At 44.1% G+C, this 15,628-nt stretch overlaps 1 protein-coding gene across 3 annotated transcripts in view; it reads right to left on the bottom strand.

Moving 5' to 3' along the window:
- ptprea (protein tyrosine phosphatase receptor type Ea) overlaps positions 1-15,196 on the bottom strand; it is a 259,188-nt gene extending 243,992 nt beyond the window's left edge. For 2 of the 3 annotated variants that reach the window (XM_055646692.1, XM_055646691.1), the window contains exon 1: positions 14,941-15,196. The gene's annotated coding sequence lies outside the window, so the exon portion shown is untranslated. The remainder of the gene's footprint in view (positions 1-14,940) is intronic. The other variant, XM_055646694.1, reaches the window with a different exon arrangement.
- Between the last annotated feature and the right edge of the window lie 432 nt (positions 15,197-15,628).

A 15,628-nucleotide genomic window follows, 5' to 3' on the forward strand; every position in this document is an offset into this window, starting at 1 on the left:
GCTGCGCCACCATGCTGCCAGTGTCATTCACTCTCTCTTGCTCTCTACCCTATAAGAGACATGTCCTTTGTTCTCGTCAATCCCTCTTCAGAAAATAAAATTCTAAACTCTCTCAATACCGATAAAGGTCATGGGCCTGAAGTACTATGATTTCTCTTTCCATCAATGTTACCCGAGCTGCTGAATATTTCCAGCATTGTTTGGTTCTCTATCATTTCATTGACATGTATGTAGGATACAAACTAGCTTTATCAAAGAGACACAATTATTTTTAGTGCCCAGCTTATTTATAACCTTTGGAAAGTCTTGACTTTTCCTTTTTGAGAAGATAAGTCAGCAATTAAATGTTGATCTTTCTTTAATTAGTTACAGATTTGGTCTGACTGCATAAAAGCCAATCAGCACAAGAACATGCCCCTCCCTTTTAGTTACTTTTATGTTTTGCACAAAGACGTTAGGTTTTAGACTTCAGAGGTACAACACGGAAATCGGTCCTTCAGCCCATCAAGTACACGTCGACCTGTGATCATCAACCTGTATTCGAACACGATCTTACACATGGGGAACAAGGTTTTTACCAAAGCCAATTAATCTACAAACCTGTACGTCCTTGGTGTGCCGAAGGAAACCGGGGCACCCGGAGAAAACCCACACCATCACAGGGAGAATGTACGAACTCCATACAGACGGCACCCGTCTGAAGCAGCAACTCACCCACTGTGCCACTATACAGCCTGTTTTAGCAGCTGCAGAGAAAACCCATTGTAAGAGCAACCCAAAATCACGTAAATCGGAGTAGACAATGACAAACAGCTGTCTATATCATCTTCAAAGTTCTAATGTCGTGAATTTGAAGTTGGGTTCTCCTTTTACAAATGTATACCAACAGAACAGATGAAGTCTTCAAATTGCCATTGTTTTAACACCAGGTAAACTGTTTCAATAGGTTAATATGAGTATTAAAATAACCCTTACCAGTAAAATTCAGAATAAATTTTCTGGGAGAGTTGAAGCACCACCCTATCATGCTTTTCAGTTCTTCTGCTTGTGAAACTGTCCTGAACTCTGCTCTATGTAGAATATCTCAGTGAACTATACATAATTGACCACAGGTCAAATAGATTACTTCATTGCTTGAAGGAGAATTGCATAATTACAATCTAATTGAAAGGGAGCTAGCACATTAGATTTAGAACAAATCCTTATGCTATTGTGTCACCACATAATATTCAAGGATGTACTTATGCACTGATTATAAACTGACAAGTAGTTTCACTGGACGTTTTGAGTGCTTGATGGGATAGTTTTATTAAGGACTTTTAGAGATTGTATTTTTGTTTAAAGGTAAATTTATTTTACATTTGAATAAAGTAAAAACTGGGTAAAACATTGTTCTTGGTAGTTCCAGGAAGCATTCCAGGAAGTCCATTACCCATGGAAGGCCTCAAATGATCATTGCATGCTCCATTTTCAAGAACACCTGGGCAAGAATCTATCGTCAGAAGGTGAGCAGCCAATAGTGTGGGCAGATTTCTCCAAGGGGAATTAAAGTAGCAGGTAATGGTGAGCTCAGGGGAACCTTTGCGGACTGAACACCAATGTTCCTAATATAGAATTAGTGTAAGCGGGTGATTAATGGTCAGCGTGGACTCGGTGGGCCGAAGGGCTTGTTTCCATGCTGTACCTCTAAAACTAGACTAAGAACGCTTTCAGAAGAGGAGAAATGGACAGGAAAGCAATGAATAGGAAGAAATGTAAATGTAAAAGGATGCCATTTTAATCAAATAAATGCCATCATTTATTGCATTTGCATATCATTGTGCCTGACATGCACTAAATTACCTTTTTTTCTCCTTTTCACACACAAACACCTATTCGCCTATTAAAGGGATTGTACACAGCCAGATTCAATTTTAAAACCTTTCAAAAAAAGAACAAAATTACATTCAACTTCATAAGGTATGCCATTTTGTATGATATACTGCATGTGGAAAAGCTCCCTGATTATGTTGGCTGCTTGTTCCCGAGGCATGTGAAGTATAGAAGGAGGCATTGGTGGAGATTCTGGTCCATGTGATGAACTGGGCAACATCCACAACTTTGCAATTTCTTGGGCAGAGCTGTTAAACCAGAGGTTTTTGTGGGATGCATTTAAAAATACGGCATTGACTGAGTTTCTCCCTTCTGGACAAATTCACTGCCTGGTGCCAGTATGTCAACACTGCCGAATATCCCCAGGCAATTATTGCATCACTTCTGAAGTCATACATTCTTCTCTGATGATTGAATGAAACTCATTGCATATAGTAAGCAAGTTATTGGGATATAACCTTAAATCAGGCCTATTTAGGCAATGTTAGCGGGAGAACAGTCAATTTACTGTGACATTCCAGAGTACTAAAGGCGAAGCATTCCAAGGATGTTTCCATGGTTACAGTTAGCATTTGCATACAGGTAGAGTGTGCAATGCTTTTGTTTCTTAAAACTTTTGGTAGCTGAAGGATAAATATTGATTGGTCAAATTGTTTACAATGAATCATTTTCAAACCCCACTGATCAAATCTGTAACTAATTAAAGAAAGATATTTTTGATATTTGTTATTTTTACTTTCATTGATAAATATCCCATAAAAGCTCATCCTAGTAGGCCTAACAGCAACATAGCACCTCAGTTTCTCACCGATCACACTGCATGCCAGTAAATACCAGCCATGCAGAATTTATGTTTTCATTCATTTTACTATAAGAATGGGGTTTAACACTAACCAGTCCTATTTGTTTGTGAGATGTTCCAGTCAGTAGCTCGACTGTGACAAAAAAAAAGGCTGGGTTGATAAACAAAAGGATTGTGACTAAATGAAGAAAAATGAAGTTTTCATAGAGATGAGGCTTCCCTATGGACAAAGTAATTAAAAGAAAGCCTGAATCAATCGATCATTACAAAACTACTGATACTCTTGTAGTTACAATTTATGTAAATGGAATGTTGATGCATTTCTTGAGAACTATAATTACCCAATTTTGCATCTTAATGAAATGATTTAAAAAAAAAACCTTGTCCTGAACTAAACCGGAAATAAAAACTAAAAAAAATATAAATTTACATTGGAAATCTCTCTTACAGTAGAAATGTTTCTCAAATAACAATATGTTAAATTAGACTATAATCCCAATGCAAATTTTGCACAGCAATGGGGTGGGTTAGTGAGTTAAACAAAGAAACCACAGTCAAAGTTTGTGGCACGCTGTTTAACAATTGCTGTGTCCTTGGACTTTCAAACTTTCGTTTTCCATCTGCCCAGCCCTGAAGTAAGGCTCTGCCTAGAGACACTAGGTCCTTAGACACACCCTCTATTCATCAGTCAAAGTATTGAGTATAGAGGTTGGAAGGTCATGTTGCAGTTGTATAAGACGTTGGTGAGACCGCATTTAGAATATTGTGTCCAGTTCTGGGCACCATGTTATAGGAAATACATTGTCAAGCTTGGAAGGGTGCAGAGAATATTTACGAGGATGTTGCCAGGACTAGAGGGTCTGAGCTATAGGGAGAGGGTGAGTAGGCTGGGTCTCTATTCCTTGGAGTGCAGGAGGATGAGGGGTGATCTTATAGAGGTGTATAATATTGTGAGAGGAATAGATTGGGTAGATGCACAGAGTATCTTGCCCAGAGTATGGGGAATTGCGGACCAGAGGACATAGGTTCATGGTGAAGGGGAAAAGGTTGAATAGGAAACTGAGGGGTAACTTTTTCACACAAAAGGTAGTGGATGTATGGAACAAGCTGCCAGATGAGGTAGTTGAGGCTGGGACTATCCTATCCTTTAAGAAACAGTTAGACAGGTACATGGATAGGACAGGTTTGGAGGAATATGGACCAAGCGCAGGCAGGTGGGACTGGGACATGGTGGCCGGTATGGGCAAGTTGGGCCGAAGGGCCTGTTTCCACACTGTATCACTCTATGACTATGACTCCATGACTCTATGAGTGCAATATTCCTCAGTGGAAAATTAAAATATAAAACCCATATCTCCAGACTCCAATTTTGGCTAATAACATGCCACAAAACCAATTGAAATATCTTTTTACATTTTTGTATATCGAAGAACTGGAAAACAAACATTTCGTCTGCAGGCCCCTGGTAGGCAAATTAGTGATAACAGCAGCTATAGAATGATAACTAAATTAAACAAAGGCTTTGTTTGTAAAGAGCTAATAATTGGTACAGGTGCACAACCTTTTATCCGAAGATCCAAATAACGAAAACCTCCGAATAGCGACATTTTTTCAGTCCTTGAAAACGTTCACCAAGGGCGGCCCGCAGAGGTGACAGAGGAACCTCCGGTCGGTCCTGGAAGAAAGGGGAACTAAATCCCCATCCATAAAAGAGAAGGTGAGGGTATATTGCGCGGGAGGGTTAATAATTGACAATATGCTGCTGTCTGCCCGCTGAGTTAAAAAAGTTCCCACGGTAGACTCACGATACACAGTGTATCGTGAGTCTTGCGTGGGAACTTTTTTAACTCAGCGGGCAGGCAGCAGCAGATTGTCGCTCCCTTCAGTTTCACCCCACCTACACCCCTCTGCTTCCCGGCCATGTGTGTGACCCCTTCCCTCCCCTCTCCAGCTCCCCGCCCATTGCATCGGCGTAGGGGCTTTGCACTGTCTTCACGTCGGCAATGCCAGTCACCGGAGACGTCAGGACCAACGGAACACCGACCCCCAGGCCCACTGCAAGCACGGAGATCCCAGAGACCCACAGCCAGCAGCAGCCCAGCCCCGTTCCAACTCCAGAGGAATACTGCAAACTAGCGGGAGACATCGGGACCACCAGAAGCCGCTCCCCGGTGGGCGCTACGGCGACAAGTGGCAGTTCGCTCACAGCCCGAGCTGTGCCAGTCACCAGAGACGTCAGGACCAACAGGACACCGACCCCCAGGCCCACTGCAAGCACGGAGATCCCAGAGACCCACAGCCAGCAGCAGCCCAGCCCCGTTCCAATTCCAGAGGAAAACTGCAAACTAGCGGGAGACATCGGGACCACCAGGAGCCGCTCCCCGATGGGCCGCTACGGCGACAAGTGGCAGTTCGCCCACAGCCCGAGCTGTGCCCCCTCATCGGGACACCGACCCCCAGGCCCACTGCAAGCACGGAGATCCCAGATCAGCAACTCCAGCCCAGCCCCGCTCCAACTCCAGAGGGGCAGAAACTGATGGTGCGCAAGGTGCGTCTTGTTCTTGGGGTCGCACAGCTCGGGCTGTGGGCGAACTGCCACTTGTTGCCGTAGTGGCCCATCGGGGAGCGGATTCCTCTGGAGTTGGGGGTGGGGGGGAGGAGGAGGGGGGTATTGTGCTGTTTTATCGCCCCCTGCTATCCCAGGGACAGGGAGACAGGACATTCACCGAGGACGGCCCGCAGAGGTGACTGCGGAACCTCTGGTCGGCCCTCGAAGAAAAGGGAACTAAATCCCCATTCATAAAAGAGAAGGTGAGGGTATATTGCGCGGGAGAGTAGGAATCCCAAGACAAAGTTGAGTGAGCGTTCACCGAGGGTGGCCCGCAGAGGTGACAGCGGAACCTCGGGTCGGTCCTGGAAGAAAGGGGAACTAAAAAGAGAAGTGGAGGGTATATTGCGCGGGAGGGTATATCGCCTACCTGGAAGAAACCAGACATTTTTTCCAGGATGTCGTCTGCACACCAAAGCTCACGTTTGGCGCCTCTGCTGCACACGGATATAAGAGTGTGAAAATGTCGCCATAGGCCGCCTAAGGGCATGTAGCCCCGCTAGGGTGACATGAGTGCGGGAGGTGATTCAATGCTGCGGTCACATTTACAAATTCAGGAATTCATTCAACACACTGCATTTCATACAGACATTTATTCTGCAAGAAAAAAACTACACTGAAGACTCAAACTCGCGACCGAGGAACTGCCGGGATCAAAGCGCAAACTCGCGACCTTGCGGATATGAGCCGAGCACTCTACCACTGAGCCAGCCATTAAAATCTACGCTAAAAAATTTCCATTCCGAAGACCGACAAATTCCAAATTACGAAAAGTGTCTGGTCCCAAGGCTGTCGGATAAAAGGTTGTGCACCTGTATGCCCAAAGGCCAGCATGGAAAATTCTTCAGGATGGACTGACCTGCATTGCACAATTGGAGGCAGGGATTTCAACTGAGATATACTAGACCCGATACATAAAAACATAGAAAATAGGTGCAGGAGCAGGCCATTCAGCCCTTTGAGCCAGCACCACCATTCAATACGATCATGGCTGATTATCCAAAATCAGTATCCCGTTCTTGCTTTCTCCCCATATTGCTTGATTCCGTTAGCCCTAAGAGCTATATCTAACTCTCTCTTGAAAACATTCAATGAATTGGCCTCCACTGCCTTGTGTGGCAGAGAATTCCACAGATTCACAACTCTCTGGGTGAAAACATTTTTCCACATCAGTCCTAAATGGCCTACCCCTATTCTTAAACTGTGACCCCTGATACTGTCGACTTCTGATGCAGTCTCACTTTCCATTGTTATTTCCAACAGGTCCGATTAATGACAATAAATGTCACATTTATTAATTGCAATCATAATTCTATGCAGATGTTAATCATGAGAAAAATTAAAAAGATCCTGCAGTAAACTTTTTCAAGCATTTAGAAATGAAATGAGTAGATGTTAGATATTAAAGATACCACAGGATACATGGTTGGTACAAGAAAGTGGCTATGATCTCACTAAATGGCTGAGTGAACATGGGGCAGAATAGCCAACACTTATTTTCTATGTTCTAAAGTTCAAATTTTTTTTTTCAAGCATCATTGGTAACTTTTTTTTTGCTGCTGATAGTTTTCCCACTGGCAACCTAGCCCAGCCTAGTTTATCACAGGGCTGCAAGTTACTCTTCCCACATCAACATAATGGCCTAAGAATTAAAAGGCAAGTACTGTTATTTTTCAGTGTCACATGAAAATGTACTTGGTATCAGGTAATGAGTGAAATGTTATGTCTATTTTCAGATTGCTTTCAGTCACCGGTCACTTCCCTATGGGCATTGTGTTTTCTTGAATTGCATGGTTCTACATTATTTGAGTGTCAAATTAGATAATTCCTTCATTAAAGTGGCAAAGTTATCCCAGGGCAATCATTATTTGCAATCTTGAGACTACTAAGTCTTCACTACATTGGAACTCCGCTGAGCTGAGTCCTGCGTTTACCTTTTATACCTCTGATCAACTGGCCGCTGCTCCCAATTGCACCAGCCTCTCCACCAATGGATCTCCCCACCAATCGTCTAAATGGCCCATCATCCCAAATGATCCAGACGTGTAAAACGTGCTTCTAAACCAATCTTCCACTAACTCTCTGATCCCCTGAGAAGACCCCGACTGCATTAGGCATTTTTTGAGTGAATTTACTTGATGAAGTGAGTAAAGGAACATCCGCTGTCAGGCAAAAGTAGGGGATTGCAATTGAAATCATGCAACGTCTCTTTGCTCTGTTTTTCCATATTTCCATCCAGTCTATGTTGGTCATAGGGCAACCCAATTACTTTCTACTTTTCCCTGTAACCTATTCACCCCACATTCCCACTAAATGCCCCAATTCTGCTCCTATCACTTATGAAGGCAATTTACAGTGACCAATTAACCTAACAATCTTCTGTTGAAAAACCCTTCATTCGACTAATAACTTTATGTGATTGGTAAGGTGCATTACTGTAATACATAGCTGGTTCCTCTTAGTTGTCTTTTCTTGGTGATGAATTAAATCTTTGTTTCATTTACAGATCACACATTACATATGAGAATTGACAATGGGAGCTCTGGTCATTCCCTTCTGTATCTCGGAAGCCAATTAAGTCTTCCGCTTATCCATTCCAAGGAGCGGCCTGTCACACTCACTTTCTGCAACACTTTCAAATGGGTAATGGGATACAATACAACCCATCTAATGGGAAAAGCACTATGGTGGGTATAATAAAACGCCCTGTGTTCTGTCACAGTCATCTAACATGTTCAGATAAATGAATCTGTTATCTGCACACAAACAAACTTTTGAAATGTGTTTCTCTTGTTCAGCTGCAGATGTTTAAATCACACTCAAGCACACCATATCTTGCCTGAAGCATTTTCTAAATTTGCAAATTGTACCAGCGATGAAAACTGTGCAGAGGTCATACTTCAACCACCTCCTTAAAGTCTGCTAGCTTCTAGGTCACCAAGTCCAAAGAAATAGTAAATTGGAACTGAAAGGAACAACATTAATGACACGGATTTATAAAGGATTATTTATGTATACAGAAAAAGCCAAAATAATCATAAAATGGTTTTACATGCTTGAAGGTTTTGGTCCCCTAATTTGAGGAAGGACATTCTTGCTATTGAGGCACTGCAGCGAAAGTTTACAAGGTTAATTCCCGGGATGGCGGGACTGTCATATGTTGAGAGAATGGAGCGGCTGTCTTTGTACACTCTGGAGTTTAGAAGGATGAGAGGGAATCTTATTGAAACATATAAGATTGTTAAGGGTTTGGACACACTAGAGGCAGAAAACATGTTCCCAGTGTTGGGAAAGTCCAGAACCAGGGGCCACAGTTTAAGAATAAGGGGTAAGCCATTTAGAACGGAGACAAGGAAACACTTTTTCTCACAGATAGTTGCGAGTCTTTGGAATTCTCTGCCTCAGAGGGCGGTGGAGGCAGGTTCTCTGGATGCTTTCCAAAGAGAGCTAGATAGGGTTCTTAAAGATAGAGGAGTCAGGGGATATGGGGAGAAGGCAGGAACGGGGTACTGATTGGGGCTGATCAGCCATGATCACATTGAATGGTGGTGCTGGCTCGAAGGGCCGAATGGCCTACTCCTGCACCTATTGTCTATTGTCTATAAGGCAGAAAATGGTGAAATTATTATGGGGAACAAGGAAATGGCAGAAGAGCTGAACGGGTACTTTGGTTCAGTCTTCACTAAGGAAGACACAAACAATCTCCCAGATGTACTAGAGGACAGAGGATCTAAGGAGACAGAGGAACTGAAATAAATTTGCATTAGGTGAGTAATAGTATTGAGTAGACTGATGAGACTGAAGGCTGATAAATCCCCAGGACCTGATGGTCTGCATCCCAGGGTACTCAAGGGGGTTGCTGTAGAAATTGTGGACACATTGGTGACCATTTTCCAATGGTCTATAGATTCAGGATCAGTTTCCTGTGGATTGGAGGATAGCTAATGTCATCCCACTTTTCAGGAAAAAAGGGAGACAAAAAATGGGGAATTATGGACCAGTTAGCCTGTCATCGGTGGTGGGGAAGATGCTGGAGTTAATTATTAAAGAGTAATAATGGTTCAGTTGGATAGCAGTAAAAGGATTGGTCCAAGTCAGTATGGATTTATGAAGGGTAAATCCTGCTTGACTAATCTTCTGGAATTGAATGGCACGTTGGCCTTCATAATGAGAGGATTTGAGTATAGGTCCTTCTGCAGTTGTACAGGGTCCTGGTGAGACTACACCTGGAGTATTGTGTGCAGTTTTGTTCTCCTAATTTGAGGAAGGACATCCTTGTTTTTGAGGCAGCGGAGGGTAGGTTAATCCGCAGGATGGTGAGACTGTCATATGTGAAAAGATTGGAAAGACTGGGCTTGTATTCACGGGAATTGAGAAGGATGAGGGGGGGATCTTATAGGAACATATAAAATTATAAAAGGACGGGACAAGCTAGATGCAGTCCAAGAATAAGGAGAGGCCATTTAAAACTGAGATGAGAAAAAACTTTTTCACCCAGAGAGTTGTGAATTTGTGGAATTCTCTGCTACAGAAGGCTGTGGAGGCCAATTCACTGGATGCATTTAAAGAGAGTTAGATAGAGCTCTTAGGGCTAGTTGAATCAAGGGATATGGGGAGAAGGCAGGCATGGGTTACTGATTGTGGATAATCAGCCAGGATCACATTGAATGACGGTGCTGGCTCAAAGGAGGAAATGGCCTCCTCTTGCTACTATTTTCTATGTATCTATGACACTCTGGTGATCTCACAGATTATCCCGGCAGCTCAGTATTATATTTGAAGAGGAAGCACGGCGATCTCAGACTTGCCCCTGTAGTTCCTCCTTGCCTCACGAGGAGATGCTGGTAATCTCAGGCTTGTCCTGCAGCCGAGCTTTGGGCTTCAAGGAGGAGGCACGGTGATCTCAGGCATGTCCCTGCAGTTCACCCTTGCCTCGAGAGGAGATGGTGGCAGTCTCAGGCTTATCCTGGAGGCTCAGTCTTTGCTTCTGTATGTGCGTGCAATCCCTCATGGTCTGTGGGCAGGTAAGAAACACTGGCGGTCTCAGGCCTGCCCTGGCCACTCTGACTTGGCCTCAGATGAGGCACTGGCAATCTCGGCTTTGTCCCGGAGGTTAGTCCACCAAACACTGGTGCTGGTGGTCTTGAGTTTGTCCAAGTGACTCAATTTTCATCCAGACCTGCAACAGGGGAACCCAGCTGGTGGGAAGCACCCCACTTTTCTCTATCTCCTTACTTTCCTCTATCTTCTTACTTTATCTCCTTTCTTTCTATCCTTCTTTCTCTCCCTTCTCCCTTTCCCTTCTTCCTCCTTTTCCTAGTTTATAAGGAGTAGGCTGACCAGACTTAGGTGGGCCAATCCAATATCAGCTAATTGGACTTAGCTGTTACTTATTTGGCTGTGGCCTTAGCTCAGGGGTGCTGAGGTTGGGCCTCCTGGCCTGTCTGCTGGTGATGGGGATCAGAGCGGCATCTGAGTGTTATCACAAGGTCAAAAGCGAATGGATGATAAAAGTTGTAGGTTGTGAAGCATTGAAATATAGGAGAGAGGAATTTTTAAATGAGGATGTGAATTTTAACCAAGGATCCCATTGGGACCAGCAAGCATGAGGTGATGTGAACAGTAGTTACAACATCTGTTTAGGATAAGCATGATAGATCAGATAGCCCACTGGTGAGAAACAGCAGTGGCACATTTTCAATTCATTATTTAAACTCATGTATTCATCTTTAACAGGTCAACTTGTCATTGAAATGTGGTGCGGACAATATCTGTAAACACATTGAAATGAACAAAGGTAGACAAAAATGCTGGAGAAACTCAGCAGGTGAGGCAGCATCTAAGGAGCGAAGGAAATAGGCAACGTTTCAGGTCGAGACCCTTCTTCAGACTGATGTGAGGGTGGGTGGGTGCGGCGGGAAGAAGAAAGAACGAGGCAGAGACAGTGGGCTGAGGGAGAGCTAAACAGGGACTACCTGAAATTGGAAAATTCAATGTTTATACTGCTGGGGTGTAAACTGCCCAAGCAAAATATGAGGTGCTGCTCCTCCAATCTATGGTGGGTCCTCACTCTGGCCATGGAGGAGACCCAGGACAGAAAGGTCAGATTCGGAATGGGAGGGGGAGTTGAAGTGCTGAGCCACCGGGAGATCAGGTAGGTAAATGAAATGAAACAAGCTTTGTTATAGAACAGTGTGATCATGTCAAAGGTGATCCAAAATTGTGTCCTCACTTCCTCTTTGGCATTCCTCCATTTGCCCTGTCTAGTAATCATTTCACAGATAGAAATATCTCTAAGGTTTTAAATATGCACTTGGTAATACATATCCTCATTACAACCCTCAATGATACCCACTGAGTATGTAATTATAATCAGTATTATAACATTCATTATTTTAACTCAGGTATTCGTTTTTTAACAGGTTAATTCTTCATGCAAATGTGATGTCTGCAAACTCTGTAACCACACGTTTTACCAATACCAATCAAGAGAGACACTCAATATAAATGGAGCAGGGAAGGTGTGACACTAATTCATAAAGAAGTGATGTAAAACTATCTCTGGGAGTGACAGGTCAGGGAACCAGGTACTTACACTAATCAGGAAATTCTCCAAAGTGTGTTTAATGTTATAACTGGAGAAATATAAAGTAAGAGGGAATTGCATGGCCCTGGAGAACTGAAACCATGCACAACCAAGAGACTGCAAGCAGCTTGAAACATTTAGACTAATTGACTGGCTGATGAACAATATGAATACACAAAAAGCTAGATGAATGCAAAGGGTCTGAAGAAAGGGAATAATTAACAGCATCGTATACTGACATAGTCGAAAAGACAAAATCCAAGTGGGAAAATCAGACAAATTGTGAACATTTCACCAAAATGATCACCGTGAACAAATCAAACAGATCCATATAACCATATAACAATTACAGCACGGAAACAGGCCATCTCGGCCGAACAACTTTTTTTCCCCTTAGTCCCACCTGCCTGCACTCATACCATAACCCTCCATTCCCTTCTCATCCATATGCCTATCCAATTTATTTTTAAATGATACCAACAAACCTGCTTCCACCACTTCCACTGGAAGCTCATTCCGCACCGCTACCACTCTCTGAGTAAAGAAGTTCCCCCTCATATTACCCCTAAACTTCTGTCCCTTAATTCTGAAGTCATGTCCTCTTGTTTGAATCTTCCCTATTCTCAAAGGGAAAAGCTTGTCCACATCAACTCTGTCTATCCCTCTCATCATTTTAAAGACCTCTATCAAGTCCCCCCTTAACCTTCTGCGCTCCAGAGAATAAAGACCTAATTTATTCAACCTATGGTACTATGCAAATCCTTGGTTGTCTAGCCAGAAGGATGGGAAAAGAAGCAATGACTAAATTTGCAGAAGGTTGCCCTTGGACAATTGTAATTATGGGTTTATGCTGATAAAACTCACAACAGTAGATCACAAAAATTATATATTGGACAAGATTGCATCAGCCCCAGTCAAAGGATTAAGCTTGTGCACGATATGATAGAATTCAACTCCTACTCACCTCTGCATAATCCTCTGACAATTTCTTCTAGCTCAAATACAAGTGACGGAAGTTCATGAAGCTGAGACGGTAACTGTGAGCAGTTGTTGCTGCCTCACCTGCTGAGCTTCTCTGCTCTTTTTATATTGAGATCATGGTATCCCATTAATATTTGCTGTGGATCTTGCTCCTGGCTCCTTCATTAATGTTTCTATAGCTAAAAGACCACGTTGAATGTCGATATAACAGATGAATTACATAAGGATCAAACCAAACCTAACAGCGGGTAATAAAGATAGACACAAAGTGCTGAAGTAACTCAGTGAGACAGGAGAAAAAGGAATAGGCGACGTTTCCGGTCATGACCCTTCTTCAAATCAGAGTTAAAATGTTCAAACATCACCCATCCTTTTTCTCCAGAGATGCTGACTGACCGGCTGAGTTACTCCAACACTTTGTGTCGATCTACAGTATAAACCGGCATCTGCAGTTCATTTCTACACTAACAGAGATGAATGCAAACTCGGATAACTGACAGACAGATCTGCACCAACAATATAGATTCATCGCTGTAAATACTTTATAAAGAGCAGGCTTCTTTAGTTTATTTTTGGAGATACACCATTTAATGCTTAATAGAACAGACGGTGTAGGCCTATTTATCTCATCTACTAGCATGCAGCATAAATCATAGCAGCCCATCCGAGGTCACGAAACGAGGTCAAAACTGCATTCACGCCACAAATTCAAGATGTGTCTTTGTCCCGAATAATGCACGGGAAACGCCATCAAGTACGAGGTACCAATGGTGAGAACCAATGTGCACAACTATACCAAGCCAAAATTAATTGCTATTCTATCAAACATATGCCAAATTGACTTCTATTCGTGTAGCAGTGGAGGGCTGACAAGACGCAAGAACCAAGTACAGGGTAACTTATTTTGCGGGTAACATGTTCTCACTCATCTGTCCAGCTTTTACTCCAACAGTCCCGACCTGAAACATAACCTACACATCCCCTCCCCAGATGCTGCTTGGGCCGCACACTTCCTCCAGCACTCGAGGGTTTTCTCCAGATTCCACCATCTGTAGTTTCTAGTTTCTCCACGCTCTCGTCTTTAATATGTAAAGATTAAAGATTCGCATTGCGTTGTAATGTGTCAACATTCATCCAGCACATCTCTAAGTAATTCACCGCGCCGCAGAATTAAATATCACATATATATATATATGTATATATATATGTGTGTGTTTGTGTGTATCTAGACATCTCTGAAACGTATGCAGCCTACCACACCCGTTATCCCCGGCTGACTCATCTAGCTACCCCGAACACCCCAAGCATACAATCAGTGTGGTTTTCCGACGAATTATTAACTGCCCGCAGAAGCTGCCCGACCCGATGAGCGTTTGTAGCGCCCTCTGATTTTATTTCAGATTTTCAGCATCTGCAGCCGTTTAAGTGTGTGTTGTTTTATTTTCGGCAAGCACAACAGTCCTGTTAGAGACACGGGACAAGTGCGAAGTCTCAACGTGACCCCTCTGATCAATGAGTCCCGTGATAGGATTACAATGAAGAGCTAAACTTAATTGCATGTTGTGACTGCAACGAACAGTGCCGGGACCGCCTGGAGTCAGTGAGACACACACACACACACCAGGTCAGCGCAGCCACTGAGCCCAGGAGAGCGGGCCCTGTGTCCCCAGTCAATGCTGGAAGTAAACCCGATTGTGCCCGGTCCAGTCAGTACTAATGGGTTAACTCCACAACGTCAGGGTTACGACCCAGTGGCAATAAATTTAAATTACTTTCAGCCCTGGTCTTCAACCTTGCAGACCTGGAGTTGGTCGCTTGGGTTAGGTACAGTCCTGTCCTGTCACTGAGCCGGGGCCACTGCACCTGACCCGGGTTAAATCCGGTGCCCCCACGCTCATAACCTTCATTAACCAGGATTAGCCCTGGATATCACTGACACTGCGCCGGGCTGGACCCTTGCTGTTCCACCAACATCAAGCCGGCGCTGCCACTAACTCCCCAGTCACTGGATGGACCACCACTGGGGGCAGGGAGATCCGGAGTAATCTGTCCTCAAAAGGTGGATCCGAGCAGGATCGGGGGGAAACTTACCGATAGGACGCGGGTGTTTCTCTCCAGCGAGGCTGACAGCGAATCTCAACAGCAGATCCACACTTCCCTGAGCAAACTGCTGGTAAACAAGCGCGCTGTCTGTTCGCATTTACAACCTCCCACACCTTGGCCCCGGCGCTCACAGATAGCCACCTGCTGCGGAGTGTGGGAATTACTGCTCGCAGCGCCATGCAGCGGCACCAGCGCACTCCCTCCCGGCCAGCCCTTCCTTCCTTCCCTCCAGAGTGCCGCGGAGGATCAGAGAATGCAAGCTGGCAAGCAGCTGTTCCCTCGCAGTTCCTGCCACACCGGTTCAATGCCGCCCTCCGGTGCTGAGACTGACTGGGTGAAGTTTGCGCGATCGCCCACTAAACGCGGAGATTTTCACCCGTGCTCCAGTCACCTGTCACCCCCGCCCTCAAATACACAACGTGCTTGTTGGCAGGGGACTGTAAACTGTCCACAATATATATAAGTGAGAGATGCAGTTTAGAGATTCGTTGACCAGAATGTGGTGAAAGTGAAAAGAATGGGGTCAGAATAGGTCTTTATTCTCTGGAGCACAGAAGGTCAAGGGGGGACTTGATAGAGGTCTTTAAAATGATGAGAGGGATAGACAGAGTTGATGTGGACAAGCTTTTCCCTTTGAGAATAGGAAAGATTCAAACAAGAGGACATGACTTCAGAA

This window comes from Leucoraja erinacea, chromosome 15 (assembly GCF_028641065.1).
Source record: "Leucoraja erinacea ecotype New England chromosome 15, Leri_hhj_1, whole genome shotgun sequence".
Lineage (NCBI taxonomy): Eukaryota > Metazoa > Chordata > Chondrichthyes > Rajiformes > Rajidae > Leucoraja > Leucoraja erinaceus.